This window comes from Pongo abelii, chromosome 7 (genome assembly GCF_028885655.2).
Source record: "Pongo abelii isolate AG06213 chromosome 7, NHGRI_mPonAbe1-v2.0_pri, whole genome shotgun sequence".
NCBI lineage: Eukaryota > Metazoa > Chordata > Mammalia > Primates > Hominidae > Pongo > Pongo abelii.
This window is the reverse complement of record NC_071992.2, coordinates 24,554,220-24,567,873: the sequence shown is the minus strand read 5'-3', so window position 1 is coordinate 24,567,873 and position 13,654 is coordinate 24,554,220. Positions and strand designations below refer to the sequence as shown.

Sequence of the window (13,654 nt, the reverse complement as noted above, 5' to 3'; positions counted from 1 at the left end):
GATTGCTGTGGACCTGTTGTCTTGTCAGGACACCTCTTTGTGTTTCTCCATGAACTGTCTCCAGATAAATGCAAAGGTCCTCCACCTGTGCCCTTCCAGGGAGAGCCTTCTGCAGTGGGGATAGCTGGGCGTTCTGAGCGCTTCCTTTTGAAAAAGAAAAATTAGAACTGAGGCAATGAACACAGGCCTTTTCCCCAGCATCATCCAGGGAACCTGCGACCCACAGGGCCAGGGGTCCTAGGTCCAGAGACTGAGGGAGGTCAGATACTCCCTGGGTCCCTTTCCCCTGTAAGTGGTGGAGTTTGGCCACCACGATTTCTGAACTCAACAGTCCCAGCCTTGGCAAGCCGAAACTCCCAGCCTGCCAGCAACCACTTTCTTCTCCCTTACCCAGGAGCAAAAGAGGGCCTCAATGAGCCCCCATGCAAGTGGGTTTTTGTACAGACAGAAATGGACAATTTGCTCCTGGCATCTTTTTAAGGCAGGAAGGGATGCAAAGATTGGGGGCTGGACGCATCTAGAAAAGGCTTGCTTCCCCAAGCATCCCCAGTCCACGTGGGGAGGAGCATGGGACAGTGGTGGAGGTTGGTGGGGCCGGGGCCAGGGCCAGGGAGGAAGTGGAGACATACATCCAGCAGAGGGTGTGAGAATCAGCCACAACTGGCCGAGACTGTCGGAATTAGTCACCAGTGTTGACGAGGAGTTCAGTCGGTTACATAACAGCCTCCCTCGCTCGCCGTTAGCTCTCCTGAGCTGGGGCTCTCCAGGGTTAAGGGTCTCTGGCAGAGAGGGTCACATCCTGGCAGCCCAGGGGCAAAGGTTCTCGCACAAGCCCGCCCTCCCCAGTCCTGCTCCAGCCCTGCGAGGCCAGAAGGAGGCGCCAGCTGTTCAGCTGCTGCCTGAGTCTTGCCACCTTGTCTCCAGACCATCCCACGCTAGCCTCGCAAGGCTGTTGCTCTGGCCTGAGCACAGAAGATGCTCAGACGAGGAGTTAAATATGGATCTCAGCTCAGGGCAGCTCAGTAGCCCACTTCCCCGCTGAATCTATTATGATACATCATTATAATGATTATTATCAATAAGTATTTAGCAAGCACCTTTAGTTGTGGCCCCGTTGGAGGCATTGCAGGAGCTTCAAAGATGAATAAGATGCAGATGTACCGCAGCAGCAGGAGCTTGGGATTGCAATGCTTTTCCTCCAGAGGGGAGAGCGTGTTCGGAGAGAGGGACTCTAAGCAAGTGGCTCTGTTTTCTGCGTGAGGTCAGATTGAAACCCTGTGCAAAGGTTGGCACAGCCAGCCTCAACCCCAGATGCCCAGGATAGGGTGGGATTCTTGAGGCCAGTTTGCTTGCTGATGTACTTACCCACTGCACATGGCTGAAAAAAAAGAACAATAAATGTCTAACGTTATCAGTAATGGATGGTGATGATGATGACAAAAATGATGTTGGAAAAGAGTATACAATTTTGCCCCAGCATGGTAGCTCACGCCTGTAATCCCACCACTTTGGGAAGCCAAGGTGGATGGATTACTTGAGGTCAGGAGCTCGAGACCAGACTGGCCAACATGGTGGAACACCATCTCTACTAAAAATACAAAAATTAGCTGGGTATGGTGGCGGGTGCCTGTAATCCCAGCTATTCAGGAGGCTGAGGCAGGAGAATCGCTTGAACCCGGAAAGCAGAGGTTGCAATGAGCCGAGATCGCGCCACTGCACGGCAGCCTGGGTGACAGAGCATGACTCCGTCTCGGAAAAAAAAAAAAAAAGGAGGGAGAGAAATGAGTATACGATTTGGCCCAAAGCCCTGGGAACTTCAGCTCTTCCTTCCTGCCTATTGGCATTTCTGTTACACTCTGCTAGACAATAGAAAGCCAGAAGCAGAAGCTTGAGAAACATTTAAGAGTCACTCAAGCAGATCTTTGGACTCCAGGCAGGACTCAACTAAATCATCCAAGAAGAGTCACCGTTATAGCAGCAGGTGAACTCAGGAGTGGGTTCGAAACCCGGGAGTGGGGTGACAGCCTCTTGGGCCCTTCCCCCCTTTCCCACACCTAAGTTAAGGGAAAGCCCCAGCCCAGGCTCTCAGCAGACAGTAATAACCACCAAGGGCCATATTCCCTCCTCATTAGCCTACCAGATTCACAGTAGTTAAGAGTCGGAAGGAGTCTCAATCCAGCCCTCCCATTCTATAGATAAGAACACTGAGGCCCAAAGAGGACAACTGATTCACCCACGGCCACACAGCAGAGATGGGTCTCAAACTCCCACATCCTTTCATTGCACTGTGAAAACCAGAGAGAGGTGAGGGAGGGGACGGATGTGGGGAAATTATCCACCTCCTGAGCCTGCAGAGGTCTCTGTGATCCATACTCCCTGCCTAGCTGGCTCAATATCAGGCAGATGACAGCTTCATGTGGAGGGAGACCAACCGCCCCAAGGAGGCCACACAAATGGCCATGAAGCCAAGTCAGGGTGTGCAGTTTCTAGAATGAGCCTTTCCTCTCTGCTTTGCTCCCTGAAAAGAGCAAAAGGCTCACTCACTCCCAGGCCTGCTGGCAAATTTCTGATGAGAAATCTACTCCAGCTTCTAACTCCCAAAGATCTCCCGGGCATCTACTTGGGATAAGCTTTCCTAGCAATTTTTAAAGCCAATTAGAGAAAAATTAAGGAATTAAATAGAAAAGTTTGTGTTGGTTAAGGCCATAAAATCATTCATTCACTCAACACACGTCTACAGAGTGAGGATTCAGTCACAGAGACAAGGTCTCTGATCTTAATACACCCGCAGTCCAGTAGGTAAGGTAGAAAAATGAGCAGTTATCCCAGGGACTTTCACAGCTATGATGTAAGATACTGGAAGCACCAGGAGGGAGCACCCTGTGGGTGGGGTGGCCAGGGGTCTAGGGCAGCTTCCCAGAGGAACAGACATCAGACCCTGGGGCTTGGAGAGCCGCTGAAAGCCCAGAGCCCATCCTGAGAAAGATAAAATTTGATCTATTTGCTTCCATTTTCCACTTTCTCTTCATCCCTCCTCTCCCTCCATCTGAACATACCCCAACAGCAACCCCTCGTTCCTGCTCTATCGTCAGACTTTCCCATCATCTTCCCCATTTGGGACCCTCAGCCCACACCCTATCAAACATGTAGAATCAGCAGAGGTTGTGGGGAGGGGCCCCACTCACACCCAGACAGATGTGCTCTGTTCCCTGCACAGCTGTCCCAGCAGTAGCCCATCTGCGCTCACTTCCTGCCTCCCAGCTCCAGCCCCTCACACCTCCCACGCAAGGGCGGGGAAGTCTGGTCCTGAGATTCATCCCAAAGCCAATGTTGAGGCGGCCACCAGCCCGGCAAAGCCCCAGACCCTGGCTCCCACCCTCCCCTCTCCCCCACAAGGAGTGGTGGCCCAGGAAGAGCTTCAACAAGGTGGAGACTTTGCCTAAGCCACTCTGGAGGACTCTGCCTTGAAGTTCAACTTCAGTCTCTTGGCAGTTGTGGGAGCTGCCTAGCTCTGAAGTTCTCCCAGCATCATGTGTCCACATGAAACACACCAACATCACTGATCTGATTTCATTATTTTGTCAGGATTAAAAGAAGGCTGCTTCACTCGAGCCAGATGTATCCAAGGGAAGAAAATTATATTTTCAAGAGTTTGAGGCACAAATCTGTCCCACCTTGATTGTTGTCTCCTTGTCAAAGTTCATGTGGCCCCCAGTTTCGATGCTGGAAGGTGGGTTCTGCATTGCTGAGAGATAGTTTCTGGAAACCTGCTTGTCTCTGGGATGCTCACAGCTCCCTCCTGGCTCCTGAGCAGGGAGCATCTATTCTCTAAGAATATAGGGATGGTGCAGGCAGCTGTGTGGTTCCCATGGAATGAACACTCCTTAAAGGCAGGAACTATTAATAGTGAGACTATTAATTTTTGTATCCCCTGTAGCACCCAGCCCTGTCTCTGCACCTAGTAGGCACTCGATAAGTGTATGCTGAACTAAGCTACCAGGATACTTCCCTGACCACACACCTGGGCCAAACAGGCAAGTGAGGAATCTGATTAACCCTCTCCATTTGCCCTTAGGAAACTCAACTTGGGCAGTGGGGAAAAGAGGAGACATAGCAGGAATACGTCTCCAGCCTGGAGAAGGGATGGGGTGGTGAAGGAAGGAGAAATTGGACTGTAAAATTAATGGGCATCCCCAGCTCAGCCCACAGCCTTTTCTTGAATATCACATCCTAATGCATGGGGAGTTAGGCAGAAAGATGACAACCTCTTCCCTTTTCCTAGAAACAGAAATGCCCTAGGAGTTTATGCAAATTCTGGAATCCTGCATCTCCAGAATAATGGCATTGCCTTGGTGGGAACCAGCTGCTGCAGGCAGAAATGAGCCCCCAGAACAAGGTCTGGGGCCAATCACAGGAGCAGAGAGCTAGCTCAGACTTTCTGGTGCAAGAGGAGATTCCCTTCCATGACCACTGATTGTAAATGAGGAGCAATTCTATCATCCCACTCTCCCCACTGCATACACAGACACGCACAGTCTTGGTATATGACTTTGGGTGAGAGGCAGTGCGGGTCCTTCTCCCAGGCTGGAAACCCGTTAACCAAGGGTGTGGATTTGGGCCTTTTGGATTGCTCCCTTAAAGTGAGCTTCCACAGGGTCTATGGCCAGGCAACCGTAGACTTAGTTTGCTTTATTTGGTAAAGTATCTAAGAAAGAGAAGTTCTTTCACAAAGGCATTCATGTCACCTTTTTTTCCATTTTACAAATCTGGCCACTATGGTTGTGACAGAGTCCCTGAGATTCAGGTCCCAGCCTGAAAACCCCCATCTCCTGATAAGCCTGAGCCTAATGTAACAGACAGGGAGGATGGGACCAGACACGGCGGCTCACGCCTGTGATCCCAGCACTTTGGGAGGCCAAGGTGGGAGGACTGCTTGAGGCCAGGAGTTCGAGACCAACCTGGGAAACAGCAAGACTCCAACTCTATAAAATATAAAATTTTTTTTAAAAAATTAGCCAGGCAGGGTGGTGTGCGCCTGTAGTCCTAGCTACTCGGGAGGCTGAGGTGGGAGGATCGCTGGAGCCCAGCAGTTCAAGTCTGCAGTGAGCTATGATCAAACCACTGCACTCCAGCCTCAGTGCCAAAATGAGACCCTGCCTCAAAAAAGAAAAAGAAAGAGAGGATGGTTGAGTGAGTGGCTGGTGATGAGAAGACTGGGTGACTGACAATGGGAAGGCAGGCTGATCTGCCAGCAACAGGCAGAGGCCAAGGGCCCCATCCACATCTGGGGCCTCTGAGGCAGGCTGCCTGGCAGAGGAGACTGCTTTGTTTTAGGAACAGTGATTTATGCTTCTTGTGGTTTCAATCAAGAGCAACCCAAAATGTTCTGTAGATACAAATATATAGATGCACAACACACACACACACACACACAGACAGACACACTCCTCCTTATCCAAGTCAAAGCCTCCTGTTTCAGCAGCCCAGCAATGATTTGAGGACTCTCTATCTACCGCAGATTTAGGAGAAAGGGAAAATCCACATTCATACGTTCACCTAGATTCCTCCCTTAGTTCATCAAGATAGGGAAGACCTAGGGTCTCACACATGTTCCTGGACATCAGACCCAAGTTTCCCAAGGCAACCGGGATTTGCAGGGAAGAAGCAGAGGTTTGTTCTGACCACCCCCAAGAGTGGCAGGTTGTCTTGGGAGCCCTAGAGCTCACGGGTCTCTCCCAGGCATGGCAGCATCTCTAGGCATCTGACTTGAGGGCCTCTTCCTCTGCTCTCCTACTTGTGGGATCTTAGTTCCGAGTGGTCACCCTTGCCAGCCCCAACCCTACCCAGAAGCACGGGGCTTGACCTTGGAGCTCCTGCAGCACGGATTCCCTGGGACAGATTTCACAACCCAGCACTGAGTCTTACCACAAGTTTCAGACAAAGAAGGTGTGTTGGAGCCGAGAGCATGCTTCTGCCCGCTGCGTAGGCGTCAAGTTCAATGCCTTCTTGTCAACACTTGAATGTGTTGAACATCACTCACAAGGGCATTCTTTAAGAAACCTATTAAGTTAATTACCCAGGCATTTTTTTCTCTCTCTCTCCCCCTATCCATGCATCTCATATAAAAAGAAATTTGGCTTTCTTCCTCTCTGAGATACTTTTGATGTAACTCTTCTCCCCTCGGCACAATAACATCTTGTTTATTTCTCTAACAGTCAGTCAGGGTGGCTGCACTGTACAGACCGACCCCTTTGCTCAGGTCTTAGTTCCGAGGGGAGCTGAGAGAGAGTGAAGCTTGACCCTAGGGATGGGGGAGTGGCCCATCTGACCCCCTCCTTTCTAACCGCCCAGCCAGAATGCAATCACAAGGATGAGAATAGTGAAGGAAAAAAACCAAACTCCCACGGGATATTCCCTTCCTTCCCATAGAAGGTGAAACAGGAGTTGCCCCAATGGGCAGATCAACAAGTACCTAAAAAGCACCAGCCATGTGCCCAGAACCATCCACCTTGATTTTGGAAGAAGAAAAAATTCTGCCCAGATAAATTTTTTCCAATTCCAGCCCCATGCACAGCCAAGCCCCTAGAAAAATGAAAGCATTAATGTATCATAAAGAATCACAAACTGGCCGGGCGCAGTGGCTCACGCCTGTAATCCCAGCACTTTGGGAGGCCAAGGCAGGTGGATCACGAGGTCAGGGTTTCGAGACCAGCCTGACCAACGTGGTGAAACCCCGTCTCTACTAAAAATACAAAAATTAGCTGGGCGTGGTGGCAGGCGCCTGTAATCCCAGCTACTCAGGAGGCTGAGGCAGGAGAATTGCTTGAACCCGGGAGGTGGAGGTTGCAGTGAGCCAAGATGGCGCCACTGCACTCCAGCCTGGGCAACAGAGCGAGACTCAGTCTCAAAAAAAAAAAAAAGAAGGATCACAAACTGAGAATCAGGAGAGGTAGGTTCTAGATCCACACCACTGCCCGTGACTGGTCCTATGGATGCCGTGGCCCTGAATTTGCTCCTCTGTAAAAGGCAGGGGGTGGACCTGGCTAAAGGGTGGCTGACCTCCCTTGTAGCTCATTGGTGCCTGCATAGCTGGCCGCAGCTACCCACCCGGATGGGGAATCTGCTCACAGGAAGGGAAGGAAAGGAAATGCTCTGTTCAGACATTGAGCAAACAAGGGCCATCTCAGAGAGCTGATCCACAGGCTGTTTGGTGGCCGTGCCCTTGCTGATGACACCCCTGACCAGGGAGGGAGGAGATGCAGGGCCTGGGGTGGGCATGGCTCTCCAGCTCTAGCTGGGTAGGTGGAGGCCGTGAGCCCGGGAAGACAGTTGTGCTCCTAGGCTGACATTACATCGATGGGATGTCTTGCCTACGGAGCTAAAACAAGAAGAGCCACAGAGAGGTCTACAGAGACACGTGGAGGAAGCAACAAGTAACCAGGCCTCAGCCTCCCAATCATTGTATTATGGGAAGTCAGGGCTGCCAGCTATGATAAAGGAGGGACACACCCCACAGCTTCTTTGCCAAGACCATACATAAGCAAAAAGCAATTTTCAGAACTTTCCAGCCATCCCCACTCTCCTTCCTACTTCCAGGAAAACAAGAGCCCTGGAGCAGATGCAGAAACTCCACTGGTGCTATGGGACACCCTTCCTGTTCCCACATCCCACACCCACCTCAGTCCCCTGACCCCAGATTGTCATCTCCCCAGTCCCAGCAGTGGGACCCCCCAAATTCTCCGCAGACCCATCTGGGTACACAGAGCAAAAAGCATTGATGTGGTGAGGCCTTTCTGCAGAATCCCAGACTTCAGAGGTACCTAAGGGGTCCTCTGGGCCAATACCCTTCCCCCAGGCAAGTCTGCACCTAAATCATCCAGGACTCGTGGAGGTCTCTCCTGTTCTCCTGGGGTGTGTAGTGGTGGCTGAGAAAAGGCCTACCCTGCATGTGGGGGCCTTGTAGCTTCCAGGGGGGCTCTCTTTTTCTGGGATGCTTTTGCTTATAGGGAACCCCAAGACTACCAAAAGCTGTTCCGCCCGCCTCCCCACCCTCCCTCTGACTCAGGGCTGCTGACAGCCCGGTGAACTCTGAGTCACACCCCTCCTTGTTCTCCCCCCAGACCACCCTAATCATGTGCAATCTAGTACAGAAGAATGCTGAGGAGGGGGAGAAGAGCAAGTGGAGCCCAAGGACTTGACCCTGAGCAGCTGAAGGTTGGGAAATTAGGATCACAAGCCCTCAGTGCCCTCTCCCCCCCAGGCATCTAGCATGCAGTTTCGCTCTGATGCAACTCTCTGCCAGGCGGGTTCTGTGACCCAGCATCCCGGAGGCTTGGGCACCTTCTGGGGCAGGAAGAGAAAGTGTCTTCTTGTCTCCACACTGTAGCCACATTCCATCAATACGGACTGATGGGCTTCTGTCCCCTCACCCTGGAGGGCTCCTCTCAGTGGTCCATCCAACCTCAGCCATAGGCGTGGAGCCATCATCACACCCTAGCAGCCTAAGCGCAGCCCCCTCTTGGAGAAGGGCTCCCCTTTTCTCTCCAGATCTGGGGAGATCTGTAAGCAGAGCTTGGCACAGGCTCATTGGTCTCCCTTCCTCACACCTCCCTGCCCGGGTGTGTGCCCGCATGTGTATGCACACGCGTGTGGATGTGCCCCAGTTACTCAAGTTGACTAAGAGTCTGAGCATTGCATAAGCCAGGGCCTGAGTCCAGGCAAGGGCCAGCCTTTCCTCCACTCTCCACCCAGGCTGGGACAAACCTCTCCTCCAGCGCCAGGACCCACAGCTCTGTGGGAGAGCCTGCACGCGGCCCCGGGCTCCTGCTCCACAGTGCTTGTGTGAGCACACACTCACACATTCCCTGAGAAAGCCCCTGGGGCCTCTGTGGGAAGGCTTTCCGGGAGACTTTTATGGCCAAAGAGGAAGGAAGTCCATCGTTGGAACAGCCAGGGCCAGGCAACGGGCAAACGCCGGCCAGGAGCAGAGTCAGGCTGCAACCTTCCCACTGTGAATTCTTTAACCCTTTTCCTAGTCTCGGGCTGCTCAGCGAGGCAGCACCAGGCTGAAAAGCAACATCCCCTAGGGTCCCCCTGCCACCCCTCAAGCCCCCCATCCCCCTATGCGTGCACTCCCATGCACACCCCACTCACCCTGCTGCTCACACTGGCTCACCCAGCTCTGATCACAGTAGCCTCCTGCCCAAAGAAACACAAACCTTGAGGCTTGCAAGAAATCATCTTCATTATTTTACTGAAGAGGCCACAGAGACCCACAGATCAGGTGACTTGCCCAAGGTCACCCAGGTTCAAGTCCAGAACCCAGGTGTCTGTGGCCTCTCTCGGGTGCTGAACAGGAGGCTGGGTACAGCAGAGACCCTGGATCTACACAGTGGCACTTGAGGAAGGGACAGAGCCTGAACAAGAGTGGGGGCGCCCCCAGGGACTTCCCAGGAGTCCAGCACTTATTATCACCCAGAGTTCTGATGTCCACTATAGTAGTCACTAAGTGCATGTGGCTATTTCCATTTAAATTAATTCAAATTAAATAATTTCACATGTGGTAGCCCATAATAAGTAATAAATTAATAAATCCAGGTATGGTAGCTCATGCCTATAATCCCAGTACTTTGGGAGGCCAAGGCAGGAGGATCACCTAGGAGTTAAAGACCAACCTGGGCAACATGGTGAGACCCCCGCCTCTAAAAAAGTTTTAAAATTATAAAAATTAGCTGGGTGTGGTGGTGCATGCCCATAGTCCCAGCTACTTGGGAGGCTGACATGGGAAGATCGCTTGAGCCATAATTATGCCACTGCACTCCAGCCTGGGTGACAGAATGAGAGTCGAATAATTCTTTTTACAACTCCATTCCTCCGAACTTTGATGACCACAGGCAGCTGGCAGCTACTGTATAGTACAACACAAAGAGAGGACATCTCCACCATCACAGAATGTCGCACTGGACAGCACCGATCTGGAGGGAGGCAGATTGGGGATCGAATGGTCAGAAGGAATCTGTTCTCTGATGGAATGCTGAGGTCCTCTGTGAAGGAAAGAGGGAAGGGAGGAGGGAGGAGAGGAGGAGAGGGCAGAGCAGAGGAGGAGAGGGCAGATCAAAGGAGGGGAGGGGGAGAGGCTGGAGAGAGGACAGGGAGGAAGAGGCTGGAATCGAAGAGAAGGGGAAGGCGGTGAAGGGAAGGAGAAAGGACACAGCTCTGGCTTTCTTCTCTGGCTGAGATCTGACCAAACGCGGGGAGACCAACACTCTCCCCACCACAGCCTCCATCCTAGTCCAGAAGGGCCAGAGCCCAGAATCACAGACACTGCAACCAGCCAGGGGCCAAAGAGACAGCACCTGGTGGCTTTCCAGACCCAAAGTGCCCAACCTGCTTCCAAATTGATCAGCCCTTGTACCCAGACCTCTCTCTACTCCCAGAGGGGCCTCCACACCTCAGCACCTGGATTCACAGAGAGACACTCCTTGCTCTGTTCCTCTGGGGCTGGGGCAGATCTAACCGGGAGGACCCTGTGGTCCTTTTCACATGCACTTCAGCAAAAATGTCTCTTGCAGGGGAAAAAAAAGAAAGGAAGTTGAATATAGTAATATGAAAAGGTTTCTCCTGCCACGAGATGGGTGCATTTTTCAGACCAGGGGACAATACTTTGGTTCAATTCCATAGACACATGAGCAGTCCATTTGTCACTTTCTCCCATATTCTTCTAAGCAAACATTTGAGCAGCATCATTGATCTTGGCAAAGAGCTTCACCTATGAAGTCAGAAATACTTGAGTTAAATTCCAGTTCTGCCGCCTAATGACTTAGACAAGGCGCTGCCTCCCTGAGCCTCAGTTTCCTGCCTCGCGGGCTGTTGTGGCAGTGGGAGAGCTCATGGGTAAGGCAGGCTCTCGGGATGTGAGTTCCGCCCCTTGTTCCCCAAATACATCCCGTGTGTCTTCCTCCTGTGTTACAGGCAGGAAATGGAGAACAGGAACGGGATCCTCTCACCTTGCTCTCAGGCAGAGGAGAGGCAGAAGGACAAATGGCTGTAGTCCCAGGCAGAGTGGCGGCCACAGCACAGTAGGGTGAGGGGAGGGAATGCTGGGAGAAGGAAGGCTTCACAGAGGAAAGAAGTGTGAACTGGAATGGAAAGTTAAAAAGAATCAGAGTAGTACACTTGAGACTGAGATCATCCATGAGCCAAGCTCACAAGGAACTTCATCAACTCTTCTCAGTCGAGCTAGACAAGGGCTCTGGAGAGACATCTCAGCCTGGGATCCGTGAAACTTTTAGCCACGGGGCCCCGGCCTCTTCCCCTGCCCTGAATCACCAGGGCTACCCCACATCCCTGCAGGGCTCACTCCCCCAATCCTCTGCGGGACCCAAGGCTGGGGACATAGTGACTCATCACACCACTCTCAGCCCTCCCCACCACAGTGCACAGGGTCCCCTAAGTCAAGAGGGCACTGGAGAACGTGGCCTATCCCTGTCTCAAAAGCTTTCTGCCCCCAGGCCCGGGCATAACCCAGGAGAGAGCTGGGAACATCTAGACGGGCTTTTCCATCCAACTTGAGCAAGTCCAAAGTCTCCAGAGAAATTCCAGCAAAGGGAAAAAAATATTCCCTTCCCTTCAGAATCAATTTTCTGAACACAGCCCCTCTTTGTTCTGAGGTGTAGACAAAAGAACATTAGACTGTGAATCAGGAGACTTAGATCATGGGCCAGGACACCCGCATTCCATTTGCTGATCTGCTGCCGATTGGAACTCCCATCTCGGGCAAGTCACTAACCTCTCCAGAGCTTGTGTCCCCATCTGCAAACGCTGCCCTCTCTGCCTCCTGGTGAAGGAGGATTAAGTGATACAGCAGTGCACAAGGGCCTGAAACCCCTAGAGTGGAGAGTGCTGGATACGGGTCCAGGACTGTTGTTGTTACTGTCTAGCAACCATGGCCCAACCCCCAAGTGACTCACCTGGGCTGTTTGCTCCCCACTCTCCCCATCCAAGGATGTAGGAGCTGTGCCTCTCTAAATGTTCCTCTCCTTCTGTCGTGCCCCCGTAGGAGGCTAAGAGTGACCTGAGACAGTGCATCGTCTGTTCTGCATTGTAAGAAGGCGATGTCTGCAAGGAGAGAGGACATGAAAAGGGGAGCTTGGTTAGGGGCATGAGGAACCTGCATGCTTGGGCTCCTCTGCCCTCCACTGACCCCAGTTATCGGCAGATGGCCTGGAGGCAGGGCTGGGCCTGCGCCTGGCTGGGAACCGAGGCTGCAGACTGACTCATACATGAGTCTCTTTCCACCGGCAGACCCTGTCATGGTGGCCTGTGGCTCCTGTCCAGGCTCTGACCGGAAGACCACAGTTAGGCAGTTCTAGAACTCAGGGGAAAACAGGTTGGGTCTATCTCTGCATCCTCAAGGGGATTAGGGAGTCTGATTCTGCCCATCCCACCTCCCTCAGGTGCTACCAGTCACCAAGATTCCCTGGGCATTCCCCAGGGGCTTGTCTATGGCAAGAAGATTGCATGTTAATTTCCACTACACACTTTATCCCAAGTGATTTTATGTTTCCCTGACCAATGTCTACAATCAAATTGGGAGAGAGAGGCAGAATTCACAGAAAAACTTGAGTCTCTCAGGGAGCTGGTCCTGGGAACACAGGGCAAGTATCTCTTTAAAAATACTCCCTGCACATCAGGTCACACTGGCCTGCAGCCACAACCCCCAGGCTGTGATCTCACCAAGCTCCGAGAAGCCAAACAGGGTCAGGCTTGGCTGGTCCCCGAGTGAGCAGGGAGACCTCCCAAGCAAAACACAGGTGTTACTGGTGATTCAGCGGGCCAGCCCCACCCTCCACGGAGTTTAGTTCTGCTCAGGTGTTGGAATTGCAACTGGGATGATTCAGGGAGCTCCTATCAGTACCTGGGCAGAGGAAAGGGGCGTGGTGCTGCCGGCAGGTGCTGAATGCTCTTTCTGGCCTCCATGTGTGACAAGTGTTGACACTCAATTCTTAAGAATCAGGGTGGATGCACTTCCTCCCTCCCTGTCCCCTGCCCATTTCCTAAGGCCGGTTGTTGTCAGTCATTGACCTAAATTCCTCAGGTTGTCTCAACCAGATAAGGGATGGAGGAGGAAAAGGCAGCTCTGGAGGGTCTTCAGGCTCAGGAACCATTTAGCCCCCACTCCAAACAGCTGTGGTCTGGGAGTGCCACCAGGCTCCTGGCTTAGCCCCCAGGATGGTCCCTTCTGGTTTGGAAACAAGTAAGGATGAAAGGGGTCCATGAAATGAGGACCGAGGGCCGTCATTAGCCTGTTTTATGAGTACACAGATATTCATTACACCTCAACCCTGTCATTAGAGGCTCCAGCAAGAGCTCAGGCCCCTTTTTTATTACAGTAGAAACTGAGGGGGTTTCTCCCCCAAAGGGAGCTCTGCTTCTGCTTTCGGGAAGGAGGTCCTGCCCAGGAGATCAGTAGCCTCCACTCTCAGGCAGGCCTCACTCTCACTGCCCTTGCTCACTCCCCAGCCCCAGCAGCTGGGCAGCCCAAGGGGAGGTCAGGTAGCCCAAGGAAACACTGATAAGGGCCTGGGGGCTTCTTGGGGACAGGAGGCTGGCATAAGAGGCCTGGGCACTGGAGTCTGGCATAAGAGAGCACTGG

At 52.4% G+C, this 13,654-nt stretch overlaps 1 protein-coding gene and 1 long non-coding RNA gene across 2 annotated transcripts in view; one reads left to right on the top strand and one right to left on the bottom strand.

Moving 5' to 3' along the window:
• The window catches only part of PEBP4 (phosphatidylethanolamine binding protein 4), a 227,025-nt gene that overhangs the window by 183,382 nt on the left and 29,989 nt on the right, over positions 1-13,654 (top strand). The window lies entirely within an intron of this gene.
• Positions 9,220-12,199, bottom strand: LOC134761843 (uncharacterized). Its single transcript, XR_010140997.1, has 3 exons — positions 11,970-12,199; positions 11,007-11,138; positions 9,220-10,768 (listed from the first exon to the last, which is right to left on the bottom strand). It is a non-coding gene; the product is annotated as an uncharacterized LOC134761843 (long non-coding RNA).